Source organism: Leptinotarsa decemlineata, unplaced genomic scaffold (assembly GCF_025532065.1).
Source record: "Leptinotarsa decemlineata unplaced genomic scaffold, Ldec_3_MD MMD2_tig00000035_RagTag_RagTag, whole genome shotgun sequence".
Classification (NCBI taxonomy): Eukaryota; Metazoa; Arthropoda; class Insecta; order Coleoptera; family Chrysomelidae; genus Leptinotarsa; species Leptinotarsa decemlineata.
In genome coordinates this window covers 7,301,339-7,317,151 of record NW_027412540.1, presented here as the reverse complement: position 1 = coordinate 7,317,151, position 15,813 = coordinate 7,301,339, and the positions used below count along the sequence as shown (strand labels likewise).

The following is a 15,813-nucleotide window of genomic DNA, read 5'->3' as shown; positions in this document are numbered from 1 at the left end:
TCGATAAGTTTGGTAGAAAAAGAAAATGGGGTGGTAATGTCATTCGAGGTCCTCCTGGGAATGGTTTTAAATTAACAAAAGATGGTCATTATGACATGCAAAGGAAAATATTGAAAAATACAAGTGAACCAATTGACAAGAGTGATTGTGTAACTGTATCATATCTTGAGGGGGAAATTAATGGAGCAAAGGAAGTTATACTTCTAGCCCTACAAGCTGCAATACAATCCACAATAGGCAATATTGCTCGGGACGCCCGGCAAGCATTTAACGATAAAATTGCAGAGGCTCGGATAACTTTCACTCGTAAATTTGACAAACTTACAAGTGATGTAGACATAAAAATGTCTGACATAACAGCGTCTACAAATAAAAAATTTGATGCTATGTCAAACATAACAGGGACTACAATGAAAAAGTATGATGTACTGGAACAGAGAGTTGAAGTATTGGAGAAAAACCATAAAGAAGTTTTGGAGAGAAACTATAAAGTCAGGCCATCATCATCAGGTGGACTGGGATATCCAGGACTGAACATTAATCCAAATCATAGAATAATACAACCAAAACCAAAACCAACTGATGATGTATTAATGGAACCAACATGGTGAATGTATTCCCTCGTTAGGTTAGGTTAATAGCTACGTTAGGTTAGCTGCATACTTACGTTAGGTTAGGTGTTAGGTTAGTATTCCCTCGTTAGGTTAGGTTAATAGTTACTGTAGGTTAGGTTAGGTTAGGTTAGGTTAGGTTAGGTTAGGTTAGGTTAGGTTAGGTGTTCGGTTGCATAGCGGTAGGTTAGCGTACTAGGTTAGGTTACGTTAATACATACGATAGGTTAGGTGTTCGGTTGCATAGCGGTAGGTTAGCGTACTAGGTTAGGTTACGTTAATACGTTAATACGTTAGGTTAGGTGTTCGGTTGCATATTATGTTACGAACGCGCGCGCGAAGAGGGCGTAGATGTCTCTCCAGATGTCCCGCCTACCTGGGGCCGGAGGCCCCACCCACCTGGGCGGAGCCCAGGCAGTGGGCGGGGCCCGTTAGGGCCACGCCCCCCCCCCCCCCCCCCGTCGCCACCAACTTTTCGGATACCCCGCCCCTTTCCGAAGCCCCGCCCCCTTTCCGAAGCCCCGCCCCTCCCCTCCCCGAAGCCCCGCCCCCCGACTCCCAACATTTGCGCATGTACACCCCTACCCTCATCGCGCATGTGCGCTCCCACCATTTTCCCACCGCTCACGCATCGAAGTCGATACCCTCCGGAGAGCACTCCACAACATTCAGTTCGAGAAGTCATCTCATCGAGAGCAGTCCACTCCACAACAAGGCAGTACGTTCCAACGACCAACTTGATATTTGAGTAAGTAAATTAGGAATGTTATTTTTTATATCAACTAACTTTGTATTATTTCTTCTTTTTCAGAATGGCAACCAATACACAGGAGGTGAATAATGCTGTGGCGTCTATTCTGCCGGTGTCCGCTGACCAGGAGGAGGCAGCATCTTCGAGAGCGGTGACGGTTGACCAGCCAACCACTTCGCGTTCGCGAGTTAGGTGCAGATCTTCTAGCCCTGACTTATTCGAGGAGGAGGAGGAAGTCAGGGCTGTGAAGAAGGTTTGCCAACGACCTGCAGCAAAGGTTGGTCCTATTTCAAAGTACCGAGCTACTTGCAATAGGACTAATCCTTATGCAGGTAGTTTTTCGACCTCTCGTAAGAGGGCCTCCACACCAGCAGCAGCACCAGCAGCAGTGGAAATTCCGAGGAGTCCTTCTCCGGAGTTGGTGATATTGTCGCCGTTGGTGACGCGACTACCACCGCTGCCAGCGACACCGGCGGATCCTGAGGTGTTGGTGCCACAGCCTATCGGAGAGGTTAGTGAAAAGATGAGTGTTTTTCTGCAGAGATGCAAGAAAGCAGAACGAGCTGCCCGATCTAGCGAGGCCGAGTTGGTTACCATGAAGCGACAAATGGCTGAAATGGATAACCGACGGAGGGAACTCCAAAAGGAAATGGCCGAAATAGATCGGAATTATGCATCTCTGCAGGAAAGGTGTAAAGCAAAGACCTCTTCGATAGAGCTGTACAAAAAAGTAGTGACAGTTATGGACACTCTTTTTGTAGATGAAGTGTAAATGTAAGATTAGTTTTAGGTTAGTTAGGAGTATTTAATTATGGTAGTTTTAAGTTTATATTTGTTAAGTTTATATTGAATAAAGGAAAAGGAAGTGAAATAAAGGGTGTACACTGTTTTTTGGTTTGGTACACATTGAACAATGCGATGGTTGGAGCATTTTTCTTCACTTCCTCTTATTATCATTATTATTTTTTTATTTCAATTCCAAGTTCTTCTAGACAAATACCTCACATCAATTTTTGTGTTCTCTAATCACTTGTAAATAATTTCATGTGAAGAAAATTTAAAAAATAAAAAAATAGACATGTTTCATAGTGAAATCGACAAGTATATTTCATTTGTATTTTATCCATTCAAGTATCTCTTTCATTGAATATGTCTTATGTCACTTTGCAATTTACCCCTACTCATTGAATATGTCTTATGTCACACTACAATTTACCCCTACTCAATGTTCCACTCCTCTCCCACTCCCTCTCGAAAGTATAAAAGTAGAAATCATCTGATGAAACATTCAGTTGATCAGCTAGCATCGAGATGGAACCCGATTCAACCTCCGAACCCTATAGCTGCCCGGATCAGGGGTACAACTTCAATTACTGGGATAACAGCCAGGTACAGGTTGTCTCTTCCACCACGGAACCCCACAGTCCGCCATACGAATACCGGGATCACGACATCAGGATGCAAGTTCAGCATGTCACTGGCAGTGACGAAGGACACTTGGATGACTCGGAATATCCAGATCCTGACGGATGGTGGGACCCTGCTTATGATGACATTGTCCCAATGAGTAGCGACGACGACGATGATGACGACGACGACTCTGGTGATGATGCTGATGACGAGCTTGACGTTAGACGTCCTCCACCATCCCCTATCCTCATCGAGGATAGTCCTCCGCCATCCCCAATCCTAATCGATGATGATGTCCTCAATTCCGATGATGACATATAATCATCTACTCGTCCATCATTTCCTTTCCTTTCCTTCCACGGAGTACACACTTTTTGGTTGGTGTACACGAGGCACTGCGAGGCTGGGGCAGTGTCTTCCTCCCTTCCTCTCCCTCTTATTAGTTTTTTTTCCATAATAATCACTAGAATTTCTCCTAATAATCGCTCAGAGTTTCATTCTTGATGTTTTCGAATCTCAAACACTGTTCTACATTTCACCCCCTCCATTTCATTTCTTCCAATATAAATATAGCAACAATCCCAGTTCTATATCATTCTTCCACAATGTCGAGTACAGGACCCATCCAAGTACATGAAATAGATTCAACGTCTGATCATTTGAGTACAACCTTCGCTCAATTTCTGCAGCGAATCTATGATCTTCCTGATGATTTCGCAGAACGAGTGGAACAAGGTATTCAGGACGACATAGATGCTGTTGACGATAATAATGCGGATGATGTGATTAGTATATCATCTGATTCAGCTGATTATGACGACGACGACATCATGAGTATATCATCTGATTCAGATGACTACTATGAGGATGATATCATTAGTATATCATCTGATTCAGATGACGATACCATAATTATTGTTTCTGATGATGAGGAGCGTTAGTCCATATCATTGCATGGATTAATAAAAAAATAACAGCCCTTTTCAGGGCTACAATTAAAGACTGAAACAATAAAAAAAATAGCTCTTTTCAGAGCTACCATTATACTTTCAAACAGAAACAGATTCATACCATTGTTAACATTATGTTAACATTATAATCTCAAACGAAATATATGTATGTGAAAGTATTCATCATTATATGCATATGAATGATTGACAAATGCCAACTTCAACTTTCATTTAAAGTAGTACTCATCATATGCATAGATATTCAATGACTATCAAATTCCAAATTTCGACTTTTCAGTCAAAGTAGTAATTTATTTGTCATATAATGTATAGATATTCAAAGACTAACAAATTTCCAACTTAGACTTTTATTAATCAAAGTATTCATTTGTCACATAATCTATGAATACTAATACAACTAACTACTGTTTGTGTGAATAATGTAGCCCTGAAAAGGGCTGTTGTTTTTTTTTTGACCAGTAGGTCCACGGTTATTGTGCCACAGGTTGGACATTATTACATATAATACATGTAGATACTCGGGTGAAGTTTGTTAGTGGCCTCTCGCAAGCTTCACACCAATTCTGTCCCATTTCCATAATTGAGACAGTGTTGTGGGTGTTGACATGGGCATACCACCCTCCATTATTGTTTCTATGCGAATAAAACCGAAAGCAGCACCAACATAGTTTTTTGTTCTCTCCATCTATTGTGCTGATCAATACGTATGCATCCAATGCACAATACAAATCCAAGGGATCTTCCAGTGTCTCACTGACATTGAGTGTTCGCATACCGATCCTCATAGCACCATCACCTTCAGTTGTGTCAGCTTCTATCCCTTCATCATCTCCTTCTTCATCCATGACCCTCTCAAACTCCATCACGTCATCATCTTCGTCGCTTTGGTTGGCCTCGTTTTCAACTTCGTCTATCTCATCTTCATCGACTCCAACATCTTCTGCTTCAACTATTACTTCCTCTAGCGGAACATTGACATCCTCATCATCTGATTCGTCTATCCAATTGTTTTCATCAACAGCAGCTATTCTATTTAATGCAGCATTTATTTTTGCAGAATTCATCTTGTTGTTGTTTGCTCACAGTTGTAGAGAGTGAATGAATGAACTCTAGGTTTGCAAGTCAACTTATATAGGAGGTGATGCGACTCCCACTTGACTCGTTTAGAGTGGAATAGTAGGAGAAGTTATCCCACTATACTTCCACATGATGTTGATTTGTATAAATAGAGATCGTAGGTATAGGAGAGAGCATTCAGAGTTTCTGTAAGTCATCTCTTTATATTTCTAATCGAATTAGTAAAATGCCGTTTCCAAAAGAGTGGAATGAAAAACCAAAAGTGTGTGTCTACCCAATGATGATTGCAGGGGCTATTGTGTGCTACTTTTGTCAAATAAGTAGACCTAAGGATTCAATCAATCCATGTACTGGTATGTGTAGTGATTGCGTGTTGCGGATTCAACTATCGCCTCCTTCTCATCCACCGAAGCGAACAAAATCGGATTATCGTCAACAACAGTTACAGTGTCTGAAGTGTTCCGAACCTATAATATTTAACAATATAGGTATCTGTAGAAATATTTGTGGTATCTGTGCTGCCGTTCCAACTCCACTGCAACGTTGTTTGCGTTGTGATACATATTCCATGAATTGTTGGAATCATGTATGCAATGCATGTAGAAGTACTTGGGATCTGTGTGAGAAGGTTGGTCAACTCTACCCCAATAGGAGAATCCATTTTTTTCAATGTTGGTGTTTGACGCACGAGCAACAACTATTGAGGAATAGAGTCAAAGAACGTTCCACATCCACAGAGACATATTAACATTTTTCATTTTTTATTATCGTTATTGTCCTCTATTATTAATAAATATATATATATTTTGAATTTATTTGTATTATTTTCTAACATTTAAAAATACATGCATGCAACACAAAGTTTTCCTCTTAAATGACAAAGATTGTTACATGCGTGAATAGTTTAGTGAGAGAGCGCATGTGCCAGTTGATGAAAGAGCGCATGCGCTAGTTTATTTTCTTCTATAAATGGTGAGGTCTCAGTAACATCATCACCTTTCCTATCCACATTCTATTGCTATCACATATCATTCCTCAGACCTTAATAATCATGAGCTCTATGCCGCTATTGATTGCTGAAGATGGTTCACCACTTGTTGATATCGATCAGACTGATTTTGAAAATATTCCAGTATTACATTTATCGAGTCAAGATTCGATAAATGATTTTGATATTAACGACTTCGTTAACTTTGCAGATGTGCCAGAACCAAATGAGCAAATTATTATTGAAAATCCGATCGTTTCGCAATTATCATCACTCAAACACTCTTCATCTACCCTTCCTCTTGGTGTTGATAAGAAATCTAGAACAATCAAGAGGAAGGTTACTAAGGCATCTTCATCGATTGTCACTGACTTTAAAGAAAAGAAAGAATCCAAAAGTGTTGTGCGACAGAAAAAACCCGCAACGAAAAGTGACAGATCGAAGAGGAAGCCAAAAGGTACTCCTAAAGAAATGAAGAGTGATTTGAAAGCTGAACCGCTATCTTCTTTCAGCCCCCTCCATCGGTTTGGGGAAATGAAAAGGAAAGCAAAATGCCGTCTTGTAAAGGCACAGATGACTATTGCTGAACTTGAAAAGAGTGAGCGAGCTATTAATGCTAATAATGAAACTCTTGAAGCATTAGATGCCAAGATTGCATTAGCGAAGGTTGAATTGGCTAGAATGTCTAAAGATGCTGATGAACTCCGTTCAAAAATTGGTAAAGATAAGCAATTCCATCAACGTTCGAGAATGCAAGCTCAGGCTGAGCTTGAGGAGTCGACTAAGCTTTATGAGACAGCATTATCAGTGAGAGATAATTGGCAAAAAGAGTTGGATACTGCATTTCAAAGTGACGGCGATTAGTTTTGGGAATGATAATGTGTTTTCAATATCGTGAGTTGAAAAATATAAGCGGGAATGGAGTATACAATTAATTTGGTTTGGTATACACAGAACATTGCGAATGGCTGGGGCAATGTTTACCGCTGCAATATTTTTCAGTTCACATACTTATAATTGAAATGAAAACAATAATGAACTTTAATATTACTTTATTCATAAAAGTCACTATTATATACATTTAAACCATATTTGATTCATCAATCCAAGAATTTTGTTCGCTAGGAAGGCCTAACCACTTTACATATACTTTATTTTTTCTTCTCTTCAACACCTTCTCAATCAGATATACGTCAGGATTCTCGGTTCGTAATAACTCTTCTTCGTAAAAACATCCTCTAATCGGCTGTTCATTCATATCTTCAAGATTATAAGTCGTTGGGATGGTTTTATTAATTTTAACAATCTTGAATAGCTCCGTGGTAAAATTCGCAGTGTAAGACTTTTCAAAAATATGTTTGTATTTACTTATACGTACAATATCATTTAATTGGAATTTGGGTTTACTTTGTCTTCCTCCAATTCCATTGATACCCTTGAATTTTAATTTTGTTGTTGAATCAACATTGATGGGTGCCATACCTATTGTACGATGAACTTTATTATTATATCTACTAGTTATAATTGGAAGAATATCAAGCCATTTGTGGTGACCTCTCATCGAAAATTCCTTGTAGAGCCATGCCTTTATTGTACGAATCACTCTTTCTGCTATAGCTGCCTTCTTTGTGCTAAATGTTGAATAATGATTGATATTATATTCTCGCATGAGAGATGAGAAGCTTTTATTGAAAAATTCTTTCCCTTGATCGCTTTGTATGTGTTTGGGGGAGTATTTGGCTTCTTTCAGTACATGTTTCATTGCATTAGTTACTGTACTACCTGTTTTATCTTTAACTGCTACAGTCCACAGATATTTGGAGTAACAATCTATCACTACAAGTATATATCGGTATCCTTCATTACTTTTTGCATAAGGTTGCAGTTCAGCTAAATCTATTTGCCATAGATCTGCAAAACCTTTGATGGTGGTTATTCTTCTACGAAAATTACGTCTTGCAGGTTTATGTAATTCATTAACAACTTGTCGTTTGACATCACTTATTTCATTAGTCATTCTATTTCAATATGATTAAAGAGAAAAGGTGATAATGTTACTGCATTGAATGATGATGTGACAGTGATCATTACATGTGAATATGTTAATATATTATACCTTCTTCACGTAATTCTTCAATTATTGAAATTATTTCATTATCATGTCCGGTATGTCCGGCTGACTTTGAAGCTACCAATAGTCGTAGGCGAGCAACTAACTCTTTCGGTGAATTCCAGTACACATAATTCACAGGTTTAGAATTATATATTTTCTCCATTTTCACTCGTTTGAGTGCTCCACCAATTTTACTTCTACTTCTTATTGGATATTGTCGTGAGTCTAATAGAGGTTTGATAACTTCACGAAATTTTTTAGAATTTGTATTTTTAAAACCATTCTTCAGATGATATTGTTTATATGGAGCATTCGTTATTTTCAATATTTTGGAATATACTTGACGAGTTTCTTCATTATCAACATCTTGTGGATTCTTCAAAAAAATCATATCATACAATTCTGGACTACCTGCGCATTCATATTTTTTCACTTTATTAGCATCCCAAAATGAAATGTTTCCATCTTTGAAATTTACCACTAGACTTCCCATTTTCAGCTTTTGTGTAATTGGATCCATACGTACGCCAAATGTTCCATCATATGCTGGATTTCTAGATTTTATATTATTCAAATGTTTCATCAAAACATCTTCACCACTTTCATTCATAACAGGTGAGATGTCAGGATCCGAGGAATCGATGTGGGACGATGATGGTGTTTCGAATAGAGTTGTTCTCATATCGTCTTGAAGTGTGCTCGTGTCACTATTCACAGATGATACACTACCAAAAGATTGTTTTCTTCCTATTGGAGTACTCATGGGATAATTTGAAGTAGATTGAACAGTTCCATGATTTGGTGATAACACTGGTGATTTAGAAGTAGCGTTTGATGATAAAACATTCAATGGTTTCATTATGGGCTCATACAATCTTTCAAGTGTCGTACGATTTTCAATATTATCATTCTTGATAGAGTTGAATTTCTGCCTGACAGCTTCTGTTGTCTCTACTAGTTGACGTTTCAAATTTATTTCATTGTTTTTATTTTCAGGATCTTTTTTTGTATTCATAATGCCCTTTTTTTGAATTAAAGCTTAATTCGTTGGTGAAGTGACCACTACAATATTCAGTGATCGAATAAGTTCCAAAAACAAGATCATGGGTATATAAAACTATCGAATCCTTTGCGATATCTACCTTCATCTATTTTTCTATCCTTATCAATGACTAGAAATCCATATTGGTCCTCCCAGCATTTAACACACATCAATTGGAATTGTTTGAATGTTACATCGGGTGAAACATGATCTGAATAAATGTGATGTAAATTCGTCTCATCTTGTTTGAACATTATAATGAAATTGGTATTGTCACGCACTAACTGTTTGGGTACCCGTGAATATGTCTGTGCTAGATAAAAACAATCAACATCCTTATGACGTCCCATACAGAAATATGATCTAATAATATCTTGCTTTTCACATATTACATCATCGAAAATGAAAACAGAATTAGGCTTAGCGTCGGAGGGTTCCACTATTTCTGCATTATTGCTGAATGTATAAAAACCTAATCCTTTTATAGGTTCCAAAACACTTCGCAAGTACTGATATTTAGGTTGATTGAGTGATTTCGAATAGAGATACACATTTCTAAATCTCAGTCCTTGTGGATGTGTTAATAGTGATATCATTGCATTCGTCTTTCCACAATTTGAAGGTCCTATAATGAGTCCTCGAACTGATGATGGAAGTAGTGGACCATGTCTGAATACCCTTTGTCCATTCAATCCACAACCAAATTTCTCATCTAGATTATCTACAGCAAACTTTTCTTTCTGTTTTACAATGCGCATCGTGCCGTGGTTGGAGACTATATAAATGTTATTAGCTTATTCATTTCAATGTGTACCATCAAACGATACGGACGTATTGAAAGTGATCGTAAAATTAAAAGAGGTTGTGGTTTTGTTAATGATTTAATAAACAAACTTCCTTTCGAATTACATCTACCGGAGGTTATCAATACTGTGGACCGGGTACAAAATTGAAACAACGTTTAGCTCGTAACGACCCTGGAATCAATAAATTAGATATTGAATGCAAAAAACACGATATTCAATATTCTAAGCATCCATCCGATCTTGCAGCAAGACATTTAGCCGACAAAGAACTTGAATACAGCGCTTGGGATAGGGTTAAATCGAAGGACGCGAGTATTGGGGAAAGAGCAGCTGCATTACTTGTCACCAACATTATGAAAGCGAAAAGACATATGGGCATGGGTTGTAGTACCAATAAGAAAAAATGTAAGAGGAAACAAACGAAGAAAAATAAAATTAAAAAAGTTGCATTTGGTGCTGGGATAGTCCATAAAGTGCGAAATGTATTGAAGAAAGCTGGTGGGAATCAATTTGTGACGAATAATAGCAAAAAAGCTATCACTGTGGCATTGCAGGCGGCACGTAAATACCTTAAAGCTGCCGGTGGAAAGAAGAAAATCCGCACACCACGCATAATTCCTGTTCCCAAGATCGGTGGACTTTTACCATTGATACCAATTTTTGCTGGACTATCCGCACTAGGAAGTTTGGCGGGAGCTGCTGCTGGTATTACCAAGGCCGTGAATTCGGCAAAAGCCAGCAGAGCGGCTTTAATGGAAGCCAATCGTCACAATAAAACCATGGAGGCTGTAGCATTAGGCAAACGCGGAAGTGGAATATATCTCAAACCATACCGTAAAGGTTTAGGACTATATTTAAAACCATACAAAGCCACAAACAAAACAAAAAACTAATTGAACCCCTACCTCAGAGGCCTCTTACTGATCTCGATCTCAGTTATTATGCACAAAAAATGAAAATTCCACATTTTCGTGGTGTTTTTATGCGTGATAGATTACCATCTTCAGGTCCAAAACAAAACGAGACAGCTATTGTTAATTTAGATGGAATAAGTGGACCAGGAACACATTGGGTGGCATATAAAAAATGTGGGAAAGAAGTCACATATTTCGATAGTTTTGGAGATCTACCCCCACCATTGGAATTGACTCGATTCTTTCGAAAATGTTCGAATGTAAAAATCAAATATAACTATGATCGACAACAGAAATTTAATACAGTTCTCTGTGGTCACTTGTGCTTGCAGTTTCTCTCTAAATAATTTTCCAAATAAAAATGGATTCAACACCAAAACTGGATCGGGAGGCTATCAAGGGAATGGGTTTTCACTTAGAATGTTTTCAAAATATGGTACCTTGAAAAAAATGGATAAAGTGATGCTTGCAAATATGCCTAAGGAAGTGATACTTGCATGTGTTGCACATGAGATTGCATATGTTTGGGAAAAGTTGCCTAAGCATCTGCAAGATGACATCGATATAATGAAACATAGATATTGTTATGAGCACCACCACCACGATCAAAATTCAGAATCGGATGTTAATGACGGTCCTATACCTCGGAAATCTATGTGTTGTATTTGTAATATAGAGGATGTGAATATTGGTATCAATAAAAATGATACTTATTACAATACAACACCTTCCAAAAAGTGTAAATTGTCTCAAATGTGCTGTTGCTGTGTACAATAATAAATTGAAATGTGTTTCAAAATATTCATCAGTCATGTCACGAAAGTTCGAGCTACAAGCTGTCGGGACAAGTGTCTTGAGTGCGGATTTTTTTCCACCAATTGAATTGGATAGGAACAGTCGTTATGGATTAGGACTTTTGGGATTCTATGGATGCAATACAATCAATAATATAACTGAAGCTAATAACTTAGTTAGTTTTAGAATCAGTAATGACAACTCATCGATACCCCAAAAGTTGACAATTGAAATTCCATGTGGTGCTTATGAAATAGAAGAGATCAATGCCGTCATACAGAAACATATCATGTTCAGATTGTTTCATGATAAAAAACCAAATGATGTCGTTGCAGATGATATTTTCTATCTACACGCCAATAATAATACATTCAAATGTGAAATGCGATCCAAATATGAAATTGATCTGACACATCCAAATTCAATAGCAGAAATGATGGGGTTCGCTCATGAAATATTTCCACCAAATCAGATACATGAATCATCATTACCAATAAACATTACAACTGTGAGACTTATCCGCTTAGATTGCAATATAATATCTGGTTCATATATAAATGGTGAAGAATCCCACATTCTTTTCTCATTCGATATTGATGTTGAACCTGGCTACAATCTTACTAAAGAACCACACAGTATTATATATATGCCTGTCAGTCCAGAAGGTCGTCAATTGATTCACAACATTACAGTGCGTATTTTGGATGAAAAAAATAACCTTATCGATTTTGGAAGTGAAGAAGAGATTTTCATTATTTTGGAATTGAAGAAAATCGAATAACTGTTGTTATGGGTTTCATTTATAATAGACAAAATCGCATTGAACAATCCCAAACGAGTTGCACTATCAAAAAGAAAGGTGTGCATAAAAAGAAGCTCATTCCACAAGTGTATGCTAAACAGTTAGCACATAACGCTCTGTCTGTGAGTGATCTTAAATTTTTGAAATCGATTGGATTGAAAGTGAGAAAATAACAATGGTGCTCGAAACAAACAATGAAAAGTTGAATATATTCAATGAACCAGTGCTCGATCATTCTCTCATAAGTTTACATGAGCACACATATAAGCCCTATGGATCACCGCTATTCAGGAATTCGGATGAAATCAGAATTGCAATCAATAATCAAGATGTTATACTAGATATTGCCGAGAGCTTCATTTACATAGAAGGTAAATTCACCCCCAAAGATGTAGCGAAAACATGCTATCTCTCGAATAATGCAATTGCATTTCTCTTTGACGAAATTCGTTATGAAATGGGAGGTGAACAAGTGGCTGTTGTTAGAAAACCTGGGATAACATCTACAATGAAAACCATGATATCATTTGGACAATCTCATGCTAACACATTATTGACATCTGGTTGGGGACTTTCACAATTGAAGCAAGATATCTTGGATACAAACAGTCATGTTTTTAGTGGAAAACTACCACTGAAATATTTGATGGGTTTTGCTGAAGATTACAACAAAAGTATCTTGAATGCCAAACAGGAATTGATTTTGATTATCGCTCGATCATTCAAAAACTCATATATAGGTGAGGTTGATGCTGATTTGGAAATAAATAAAATCGAATGGAAAATAAGGCATATTGTACCAGATGATAAACACAAGCTCAAACTTTTGAGTAGAATAAACAAAAGCGGTCTGAATGCCAAAATCAAGTTGGCGTATCGTATGTGGGACCTCTATGAACTACCATCATTACGTGGGACTTCTTCAGACATATGGGCCATCAAAACAACTAACGCATTGGAAACTCCTCGTTTTGTCATCATCGCATTCCAAAGTACTACCACATCTGAAGATAGAACACAAGATATTACAAAATTCACAACTGCTGATATCAATAGTATTCGAGTATACTTGAATTCTGAAGTTTATCCATATGAGCGTTGGAATTTGAATTTCGATAAAAAACTTGATGCTCCTGCTTATTATGCTTTTGAGAGTTTCCAGCGAAGTTATTATGATAAAGATATGAGTGAACCTCTGATGGACATTGGACAATTTAGAGAGAATCCACTATTCGTCATCGATTGTTCCCATCAACCGAATGCAACAAAATCATCAACTATTGATATAAAGATTGAGTTTGAGACGAGGAAGACCAAGTTTCCAGACAACACTAAAGTATATGCATTAATTTTGCATGATACAGTTTTAACATACAATGCATTGGATGGTTCAGTTCATAGCAGATATTGACACTTTTTTTTTCACTCTATCATGTACTGTTTTATGATCTTTTTTTTTTTATTTGTAACTGACTTATATCATGTATTGTATTTTATATCATATTTATTGTTTTGTAATCATTTTCTATTGTATTTCATCAGATTTAAATAAATAAAACATGAAAATAATACAAAGTTTTTTATTTGACATTATTTATGATTCACAGGAACATACAGACTATCTAAAATAACTTCTTCCTCATAATCATCATTTTCGCGACCATCTTCAATTTCCTCTCGATTTTCATCATTCAATTCAAAGTGATGAATAATCCATTCTGGCAAGTATGGTTGGAGGCTATACAGGAATCTTCTTAGGTTCAGTTCAATCATAACCTCACAAAGTTGCCACAATTCCAATTCATTATCCAAAAATTTGTTGCAAACTTCTGCACCACTCCAATAGTTCTCAGCATCACGAAGGCATAATTCGATTTGTTTTTCATCATAGCATACACTCATATCATAAACGCTTGCATGTTCGGCTCCATCACCCAACACCTTCAATTTAGACGACAAATGTTGAACCGATGATTTGAGATCTACAATATCGACCCAATCTTGACTTGCGTACTGCATCCACATCTTTAAATGGTGGAACTGAAATCGAACAAAAAAAAAAAACAATAAGCAACCTCCAATTTTTCAGTGATATAATACTCACATTCCCATTTTACTTGTAGTTACAAAGTGAGTGTATTCAACTAAGTTAGTAATGTTTATATTTCCATATAATTATCATCTAATATATGAATATTAATAAAACAATAAGAAATTCATTATAATTACTATTATTATTCAATCATATTGAATTTGACTAGAGTTATCGTTTTCACACCAAAAAAAACTTTGTAAGCTATGACCTAAAGAAATTCACTATAAATTATTACTATTATTCAATCATATTGAATTTGACTAGAGATCGCGTTTTCATGCCAGCAAAACTTTGTTGGCTCTGTCCTAAATACATCATCGTATATTTACCACCTGATGAGTTGATACAAGATATATCGTCATCACTGAATTGCAACGAAATACGTTTTGGTAGCCATGTTTTAAATAATTTATCATTGCTCACATCTTGCAAAGTTAATAAAATTGATTTACCAAATCGTGTAGAATAAGTTGACATATTTTTAATTATGTACACTTCATCAATTGGCAATGATGATAAGGCCTTTTGCTCTAGTATTTCAACCTCCTGTACAATCAAATTATTAATTTTATTCAAGTCTACTTTTGAAACGGACATGATGAAAATATATATGAAAATATAAACAATTTCCAACAGACAAATACACTCACCGTCTTCCTTCTATTACGAACTGAATAACACTCTACCAATTGCTAACTGCTGCAGATATATTCGTCTACTGATTTCATAGTGTGCCAGGCATTTCTTTTATATTAAACAGTGTGAGTCACCCCCACCATGAAACCGTGAAAGATTCACATTGCTAGTTGCTATCCACTAGAGATGCCTGACGTCACAGCCAAGCCCATCTCCAACTTGATGCGATAACAGTTGCCGGTACGAGCAAGCAGTGGTCGTTGCGGTCTCGGAGAGGGTAGACGCTAGGCAAACAGTCCTCGGCTGCCGTTGTGTCACCATCGATAGCGGGGCTAGAGCGAACCTTCATCGCTTCAGGAGAGGTGAGGGCAGACCGATGAATACGCATTACTCTGCCACACGTCGTGGAGTGAACATGTCGCTCTCTAGCCGTTGAACGGTTATTGCTGTGACGTCACTCCACTACTAACTTGGTGCCCTAACACCGATGGAGCATTTATTACTTGGAGGATCTTCGAAGTATGCAGACGTATGTTTGTACATAGACAAACAAGCACATGATGAAACCCTGTACCGTGCATTCTCCTACACACACACACACACATAAACACACAAAATCTCATATGAAAAAAAAAATCTGAACGATCCATGCACCAGACACTTCAAGGTCACAACGCCTTGACTTCACTGCACAACAAAAAAACTTCACCAAACAACAACCAATAAAAAAAGCAATTAATACGTCATAGTGGTGGGGGGAGGCCGAGAATCAGCTGTAAACAACTACTATGAGTCATAAAAA

At 37.3% G+C, this 15,813-nt stretch overlaps 1 protein-coding gene across 8 annotated transcripts in view; it reads right to left on the bottom strand.

Annotated features, from left to right (window-relative positions):
• Window positions 1-15,813, bottom strand: part of sv (paired box protein shaven) — a 288,001-nt gene that overhangs the window by 77,636 nt on the left and 194,552 nt on the right. The gene's annotated exons all lie outside the window — the stretch shown is intronic.